This window comes from Nicotiana sylvestris, chromosome 10, assembly GCF_000393655.2.
Source record: "Nicotiana sylvestris chromosome 10, ASM39365v2, whole genome shotgun sequence".
Lineage (NCBI taxonomy): Eukaryota > Viridiplantae > Streptophyta > Magnoliopsida > Solanales > Solanaceae > Nicotiana > Nicotiana sylvestris.
Window position 1 is genome coordinate 151,124,282 of NC_091066.1, and position 9,533 is coordinate 151,133,814.

At 35.4% G+C, this 9,533-nt stretch overlaps 1 non-coding gene across 1 annotated transcript; it reads right to left on the bottom strand.

The window, feature by feature from the left end:
• Positions 1–211: 211 nt before the first annotated feature.
• Positions 212–318, bottom strand: LOC138880587 (small nucleolar RNA R71). Its single transcript, XR_011403316.1, has one exon. It is a non-coding gene; the product is annotated as a small nucleolar RNA R71 (small nucleolar RNA).
• Positions 319–9,533: the final 9,215 nt, after the last annotated feature.

A 9,533-nucleotide genomic window follows, 5' to 3' on the forward strand; every position in this document is an offset into this window, starting at 1 on the left:
CACACAATTATTTAATTGACTTTTGGAACTTGTTGAAACAACAAAGTATAATGGAGTACCTCCTGAAGCTATCAAGTTAAGGCTGTTTCCTTTTTCTTTAAAAGGAGATTCCAAGACTTGGTTGCGAAGTTTTCCACAAGGTTCCATTACCACATGGGACCAAATGACTCAGAAATTTTTAAATAAATATTTTTCCCCTGCTAAAATCACAAAGTTAAGACAAGACATCTCTAATTTCTTGCAGACTGATACTGAGTGAGTTTATCAAGCTTGGGAAAGATTAAAAGCAATGTTAAGAAAATGTCCACACCATGACGTTCCTGAACACATGCAACTGTATATTTTTTATCACGAGTTAAAACCCTCTGCTAGAAATGTGATTGATGCAGCTGCAGGAGGTTCTGTAATGGGGAAAACCATGGAGGAAGCATTGCAATTGTTGAACGAGATTTCTGAGAGTGCCATCCAATGGCCATCTGAGCATGTAATCATCAAGAAGGCTGCTACGGTAATCAGGTTGATGCTTTAAATACACTAACACAACAAATTGTTTCTTTGGCACAAAAGTTTGAATTTTTTCAAGTGAATACACAACAACCAAGCCAATCTAAGACTTGTGACATGTGTGGAGGAAACCATCTGAACCATGAATGTCAAGCAAACAACCATAATGACGAACAAGTCCATTCTATCGGTTATAAACCGTACCCTTTTGGCAGTCCAATGGCACAAAAACACCCAGGATTTCAGTGGAGCAATCCAAATGGTGCAAAGAACTCTCAAAGCTTCCAGAAGTAACAAGTACAAGGTCCGCCTGGATACAAAAATCAGAACCGTGGGCAACCAAACTATAGACCTTATCAACAAGCAGGGTTATATCAGCAAAGGCCTCAACAAGCTAATTCAAGTCTTGACGACCTTTTGTATAAGTACATTAAGGTCAGTGATGAAAAGATGGAAAGCCAGGGTTCAGCCCTCAAAAATCTGGAAATGCAATTAAGTCAATTGGCAACTCTTGTGTCAGAAAATATTCAAGGTTCCTTTCCAAGCAATATAGAGAAAAATCCAAATGAGCACCTTAAGGCCATCACCTTACGGTCAGGTAAGGAGCTTGATGGACCCTATGCAACCCAGACAGAACAATAGGTAAACAATGGTAAGAATATTGAAATACCCTCTAAATTATCTGAAGATAAAGAAGTCAAGAAAAAAAAGAAAAGAATATTGAAGAATTGACTCCTTTCCCTGTGACAATTCATTTTCCTCAAAAACTGAAAAGAGAAAATCTTGATAATCAATTTTCAAAGTTTTTGGAGATTTTAAAACAAATTCACATTAATATTCCTTTCACTGATGCTTTGTTGCAAATGCCTTCTTATGCTAAATTCCTAAAAGAAATTTTGTCAAGTAAAAGAAAATTGGAAGAAGTTTTTGTGGTGATGCTTACTGAAAAATGCAGTGCTATACTTCAAAATAAGCTACCACAAAAACTTGGTGATCCAGGTAGTTTTACAATTCCATGCACTTTGGGAGGAGTATATTTTAAAAAAAGCATTTTGTGATTCTGGAGCTTCAATTAACTTGATGCCATTTTATATCTTTAGAAAATTAAATCTTGGTGAAATAAAAGACATAGGTGTTTCTCTTCAGTTTGCAGATCAAAGTACTAAGTAACCTAAGGGAATAATTGAAAATGTTCTCGTAAGAGTAGATAAGTTTTTTTTCCCTGTAGATTTTATAGTACTTGAAATGAAGGAATATCCTGATGAACCAATTATTTTGGGTAGACCATTTCTTGACACGGGTAGAGCAATCATAGATGTCCATCAAGGAACTGATTTTGAGAGTTGATGAAGAAAGAGTCATTTTTGATATGCAAAAGATATTAAGATTTTCAGGAGATGAGACATCATCTTCATATTTTTCGATTGACATGCTTAATTATCTTACAGATGAATTCAAAGATGATCAATTGATTCCAGACTCAATGGAAAGATGTTTGGCCAAATCTGGAACCATACAAGATGATGATCCTATCATCAGAAGAGAAGCCGAAATACTAGAAAAAGATTCTGAAGATGAGGAGATGCAACCAGAACAAGTTCAACCAAAAATTGTACTCAAAATTCTCCCTTCTTATTTAAAATATGTTTATCTTTAGGAAGAATTATTTCCAGTAATTATTTCATCTTCTCTTACTGCAGGACAGGAAGAAAAACTGGTTGAAGTGTTGAAAGCACACAAAGGAGACTTGGGATGGACTATAGAAGATATCAAAGGGATTAATCCATCTATTTGTGCGCACAGAATTCTCATGGAGGATAGCTACAAGCCAATAGTCCAGCCCCAAAGGAGATTGAATCCAGTAATACAGGAAGTAGTAAAAAAGGAGATCGTAAAGCTTTTGGCGGCAGGTATTATTTATCTCATTTCAGACAGCCCTTGGGTAACCCTGTTCAGGTAGTACCAAAGAAAGGAGATATGACGGTTATAAAAAATGAAAGTAATGAACTTATACCTACCTGTCACAGAATGGAGAGTCTGTATTGATTACAGACGTCTCAATAATGCCACTAGAAAAGATCATTTTCCTTTACCATTTATTGATCAAATGTTAGAAAGAATTGCAGGATACGGTTTTTACTGTTTTCTTGATGGCTATTCAGGATATAACCAAATACCAATTGCACCTGAAGGTCAGGACAAAACAACTTTCACATGTCCTCATGGAACATATGCCTATAGGAGAATTCCATTTTGTCTATGCAACGCCCCTGCTACATTTCAGCGTTGCATGTCAGCAATTTTTTCTAACATGACTGAAAAATTTCTTGAAATTTTTATGGATGATTTTACACTCTTTGGCAAAACATTTGAGGATTGTCTTCACCACTTGACCCTAGTTCTTAAGAGATGTGAAGAGACAAAATTGATTCTTAATTGGTAAAAATGTCATTTTATGGTTACTGAGGGAATTGTTTTAGGACATAAAATCATTGCTAAAGGGATAGAAGTTGATAAGGCTAAAATTGATCTCATAGCAGGATTACCCCCCTCCCACAACTGTTAAAGTCATTAGAAGCTTTCTAGGTCATGCAGGTTTTTACAGATGGTTCATAAAAGATTTTTCAAAGATTTCAAAATCGTTGACTAACCTTTTGATGAATGATATTAAGTTTGATTTTTCAGGTGATTGTTTGAAAGCATTTGAGACCCTTAAATAAAAGTTATCAACCGCCCATGTAGTTGTGTCCCCAAACTGGAATCAACCTTTTGAGGTCATGTGTGATGCTAGTGATACTGCAATTGGAGCTGTTTTAGGCCAAAGAAAGGATAAGATCTTTCATCCCATTTACTATGGTAGTAGAACAATGACTGAGGCTCAACTAAATTATGCCACTACAGAAAAAGAGTTACTAGCAGTAGTGTTTGCTTTTGATATGTTTCGGTCTTATTTGATAGGAACCAAGGTCATTGTTTTTACTGATCATGCAGCTTTAAAATACCTCTTAGCAAAGAAAGATACTCGAACTAGATTGTTAAGATGGATTTTACTTCTACAATAATTTTACCTTGAGATAAAAGACAAAAAAGGAACAGAGAATCAAGTAGCTGACCATTTGTCTAGATTAGAAAATTCCCCCTTGAATTTAGTGAAATAAAGGAAGAATTTCATGATGAACATATTTCCTTAGTTAACTCAATTGTGACTCAACCACCCTGGTTTGCAGATATTGCAAACTACTTAGTTGGAAAGTGGACACCCCAAGATCTATCTTACCAGCAAAGAAAAAAGTTTATATCTAATGCAAAGTATTATTTGTGGAATGAACCTTATTTGTTTAAAAATTGTGCAGATAATATCATTAAAAGATGTGTGCCTGCAGAAGAGATGAACAAAATTTTATATCACTGTCATGATGGAGCAATTGGAGGTCATTATGCAGCAAATCGAGCAGCCTTTAAAGTTTTGGAAGCTGGTTTTTTCTGGCTGACTCTCTTTAAAGATGCCCGAGCATATGTTGCACAATGTGATAGGTGTCAGAGAACAGGTAACATCACTAATATAGATGAGATGCCATTGCAATCAATACAGGTATGTGAAATATTTGATGTTTGGGAAATAGATTTCATGTGTCCTTTTCCTTCCTCTCATTCTTTTGAATATATCCTTGTGGCTGTGGATTATGTGTCAAGATAGGTTGAATCCATACCTAAAAGGAAAAATGATGCTCGAACTGTGTGCAATTTTCTCAAAAAAAAATTATTTTTACTAGATTTGGCACACCACGAGTCATCATTAATGACCAAGGGACTCATTTTATGAATAGACAATTTTCTGTGTTACTGACGAAATATGGTGTGACTCATAAAATAGGAACACCATATCATGCTCAAACTCAAGGACAAGTTGAAGTTTCCAACCGTGAGTTAAAAACAATTCTTGAAAAAACGGTTGGAATCTCAAGAAAATACTGGGCTTTAAAGTTAGATGATACATTATGGGCATACCGAACATTGTTCAAAATGCTAATTGGAACATCCCCATATAGATTAGTCTTTGGTAAAGCTTGTTATTAGCCATTTGAATTAGAACACAAAGCTTTTTGGGCACTAAAAGCATGAAACTTTGAATTAGCCTCTGCTCGTAAATATAGATTTTTTCAGGTTAATGAGTTGGAAGAAATGAGGTTGGAAGCCTATGAAAATGCAAAACTTTTTAAATAAAAAACAAAAAAATGGCATGACAATTTTATCCGACAAAAAAGTTTTAAAATTGGAGATCAAGTGCTTCATTACAATAGCCAACTCAGGCTATTCCCAGAAAAATTAAAATCAAGGTGGACAAGTCCTTACAATGTAACAAATGTTACTCCATATGGAGCAATTGAAATCCAACAGAACAATAGAGGTGACAAGTTTAAGGTAAATGGTCAAAGACTAAAATTGTACTTTGGAGGATATTTTGAGCAACATTCTTCGCTCACTTTGATAGACTAATGAATTACACATGTAATTAGTCGAGCTGACGACGTTAAACTCAGAACTATAGTGGCATACCCATAGCCATTGAGGGTGAAGCAATAGAGCCTTATAAGTCCAACTTAGGTTTGATAATTAAATGCTTAACCAATTAACATGGTCAATATCCAGGTTACTGTACAACCAGAGCATCTCATGAAGGCCTCTACAAAAATAGAGTCACCTACACAGGAGCAACTTCATGGTGATTGGTATGCCTAAGTAACTGGTTAGTCAACCATTTAATGTTTCAAGTCGAATGTTGGCTCAGGTAATTTTTGGTTTATATTTAAACCAAGACCAAATGACTGATAAGGTCTTAAATTAGTCAGTCTATTACACATAATGTAACGACCCGACCGGTCGTTTTGCTTTTTAGAACCCCATTCCCTCAAATAAAACTTCCCGCACTTGCTTTATCAAATTTACGACCTATGGGGATGGTTGGTTCGGGATTTGGAAGGGTTTGGGTTGAAATAGACTCACTTGATTCCTTAAGATTTTTTTAAAAGGCTAAGTTTGACTTTGGTCAACATTTTTAGCAAACGGACCCGGATTTGTATTTTGACAGTCCCAGAGGGTCTGTAGGAAAATATGGGACCTGGGCGTATGCCCAGAATCGAATTCCGAGGTCCCTAGCCCGAGTAATGAATTTTTATTGGAAATTGTTAAACTGAAATTCTAAGGATTTAAAGAAACTAAATAATGATTGATCACATGGGTATCGGGCTCGTATGTTGGTTCCGAAGCCCTGTACAGATCTAGTATAACATTTAAGACTTGCCCACAAAATTTGGTGTCAATCCGAGTAGTTTAAGTGCGTTTCGGCTCGTTAGAGGAGAATTAAGAACTTGAAGTTCATAAGTTTGATTCAATTGGTTTTAGGGGGTGATTCTTAGATTTAGCGTTGTTTCGGGCATTCCAATGGTTCGAGCAGGTCCATTTTATGATTTCAGACTTGTCGGTATGTTCAGGCGGGGGTCGAGAGCCCCAAGCGTCAATCAGACGAGTCTCGAGTGAAGTTGGAAAAATTGGAGAAGGGTTGAAGCATCAGTTGATGTCATAATCACACCTGCGGTTGGCCAGCCGTAGGTGCGAGACCGTAGAAGCGGTCAACCTCACGCAGATGCGGCCAAGCGAGGCCAGACCCAAAGCCGCAGAAGCGGCTATTCCTCCTTAGAAGCAAAGCCGCAAAAGCGGCTGGCAACTCACAGATGCGGCCTAGCGGCCCAGGTGAAATTCCACAGAAGAGGGCTCCCTTCCGCAGATACGGTGGCCGCAGGTGCAGCCCAGGACCGCAGATGCGGAAATCGCTGAAGCAATGAGCTTCATTTAATACGGGTTCTAAGTTATTTTTGCCATTTTTAACTCCTCCATTGGGCAATTTTGGAGCTTTTGAGAGAAGACTTCCACCTAGCATCTTGAGGTAAGTTTATCCCACCTATTCCTAGTTTAATACTTGTGTCTTAGGTAGATTAAACACTAAGATTATGGTAAAATCATGGGGTTAGAGCAAAACCTGGGGTTTTGATAAAACTTAGATTTTTCCACAAAATTGGTTATGAAGCGAAATAGAAATCATATATTATTGATCCTTAGGTTACAAAGAACAACTTTCTTTGAAAAATTTCGAAATCCGGGCATGTGGGCCCGGGGTCGGATTTTAGGAAACTTGTGTTTAAGGTTGGAAAATTGCTTTAATAGTTAGAATGTGATCTTGTGAGCTTGTATTGACTAGTTATTATCCCATTTAACTAGTTTGGATCGTTCGGCTCCAAATTGAAAGTCCGGGCTCGTTCTTGTTATTGGAAGTTCACTTTGGAACGAGGTGAGTCTCCTTTATAACTATGTAAGAGAGAATTGTCCACATAGGAGTGATAATTGTATAATTTGCCACTAAATACGGGGGCTACGTACGCACTAGGTAACGAGAGTCCGTGCGTAGCTACTATCATGTTAATTTTCCGGGTAGTTTAGGACTTGTATCATGCTATATTTGCAAATGTTATATGTCTTCTTGCTAATGTGATCATTTAGGATATGCTAGAGAATTGAAAATGAACATAAGTGAACATATGTTGTGTTGAGCACTTGTATGAGTTTATTTGAATATAAATGCGCCTTCTTGTATTTTTCAGTTGATAATTGATATTTGTGGATCGGGCCGATTGCCTCGGTAGAAATAGATGGATCTATGGTTCGCGCCATTCGATCCTCTAACAGTGCACAGTTTCTTTTATGTTGGATCGGGCCGTCGACCTTGACATAATGTGCGCATGATATTTATGTGAATTATTATTGATGAGTTGCCTGATACATGGTTTGAAATGTAAATGATTAACTGTGATACTAAAATGACATGACTTAGAAATCCTTATTTCAAATGTTATATAATTGTGACCACCATGCCTGGCATAACATCATATTATATTATTTGACCCTAGTAGGTATCAAGTCGACCTCTCGTCTCTACTTCTTCGAGATTAGACATGATACTTACTGGGTACATATTGTTTATGTACTCATACTACGCCTGTGTACTTAATTGTACAGGTTCTGAGGCAGGTACACCTGGCTATCAGACCGGTGCATGTCCCTGATCATAGTCCGAGACTTCCACGGTGAGCTGCTTCCCTTCATGTGCCGATCAGCAACTTGATGGAGTCTCTCTTACTTTTGACTGTCTATTCTGTTTCAAACAGTAGGATAGATCTATTATTTTGTATATCCTACTAGTTGCCCACAGCTTGTGACACTAGGTCTTGACACACACATTAGTAGACAGTTATTTTGGGTTGTATAACTATTATTGAATATTACTCATTATCACCTATTTTAATTGCAAATTAAGAAAAGTGTTGTAACTGCTTTTGGTAAGTAAAATAAGAATTCACTAATATTTCCGCATTTGCTTGCCTGACAATGGTGTTGGGCGCCATCACGACCTGAGGTAAAATTTGTCGTGACATAGAACATGTGTAGTCACAGTTTCTTTCAAGCTTTCTTCTGTGATTGTAAATTTGAAAGCCAAAAAGATTTTTTATTTTATTTTATATACATTAGTATTAATTTTTTCTTTTCCTTAAATTAATACTTATATATGTATATCTCTTATCACATGTTTTATCCAGGAGGATGAAACAGTTCACGTGTGGAGGGGTATATTCTGATGCATTTCTATTATATGTTATAAATATCAATTAATATATATATATATATATATATATATATATATATATATATATATATATATATATATATATATATATATGTGTGTGTGTGTGTGTGTGTGTGTGTGTGTGTGTGTGTGTGTGTGTGTTTTATATGTTTATATAAAGTTTTATTTTCTTTATATCTTTTAATATAATTATTTTTCTCTCCTCTATCCTATTTGTAGGTTTTTAATTAACAAAATAAATTCTTTACTATATGTCCAATGATTAATTCTTTTCATCTTCACCATGTAAATTCCATATCTATGATTTTGATTTAGTGAAGGCAGGAGAAAGCATCTTTATCTCCGAAAATCATTGGAATTGAGAACAATTATGATCGCAAAACAGGTAGAATCAATAAACTTGGCTAGAACTTGCTCTAAATGTTTTTCAAGGCGAAATAATAAGTGACACTGATTTTTGAAAAATGAAATTAGGCTTTCTTTGATTTACTATTTTCTAGCCTTCTTATTTTATAACCAAATACATATAAATATTCCATTAGAACCCTTCTTTGAGCCTTTATCCCATTTTTTTCAACACCTTGATCTCTTATAAAGAAGAAGAAAAAGAAAAAAAGAAGAAGGAGTATTTATATATATACATATATAGTCATTAGATCTTCCAGCTAAATATGAGTAGAGATTGGTGTATATATTTTTAAAAAAAAGGATGGAAGAAGGAAAAAAATTATGTGAATATAAGATATTTGAGATTACACAAAAAAAAGACAAAAACAAAAAAAAAGTGTTATCAAAGGGAGAAAATGTCGAGCATCAAGAAATGTTTGCTCCAAGTTGGGGAAAAGAAGTCACTCTAAAAATATCCTTATCCTACCAGCCTGAAGCCTAACATTACAAGCCAAGAAAAGTCCTAGAAAGATTCTAGAAATCAGCGTTGAACCTATATTAGTGGATAAAAACATAAAGAGCAAGCCTATGGACAAGAATATGATATTAACTGAATAAGTGATCATAAATCTATCAATTCTGAAAGATTCAAGGGAAGAAGATTGCAAGTTCTTGTTGATCAAAGCAGAATTCAGAAATAAGGTAAAAGATTTGGTGAATTTAAAAAGGTTAATTGCATTGACCATATTGAAGGATATTTATTTTGTATAAATTTTCTATCTTACAATAGTCATGGATTTTGAAAAATATATTTTTAAAGTATTCTTTTCCCTCGAGGACGAGCAAAAATTCAAGTATGAGGGTATTTGATGGATATAAATTATTCATGTGATTTCATATGTAAAAAATAAGTTTTTAAAATAAAATATGAATAATAATAATATCC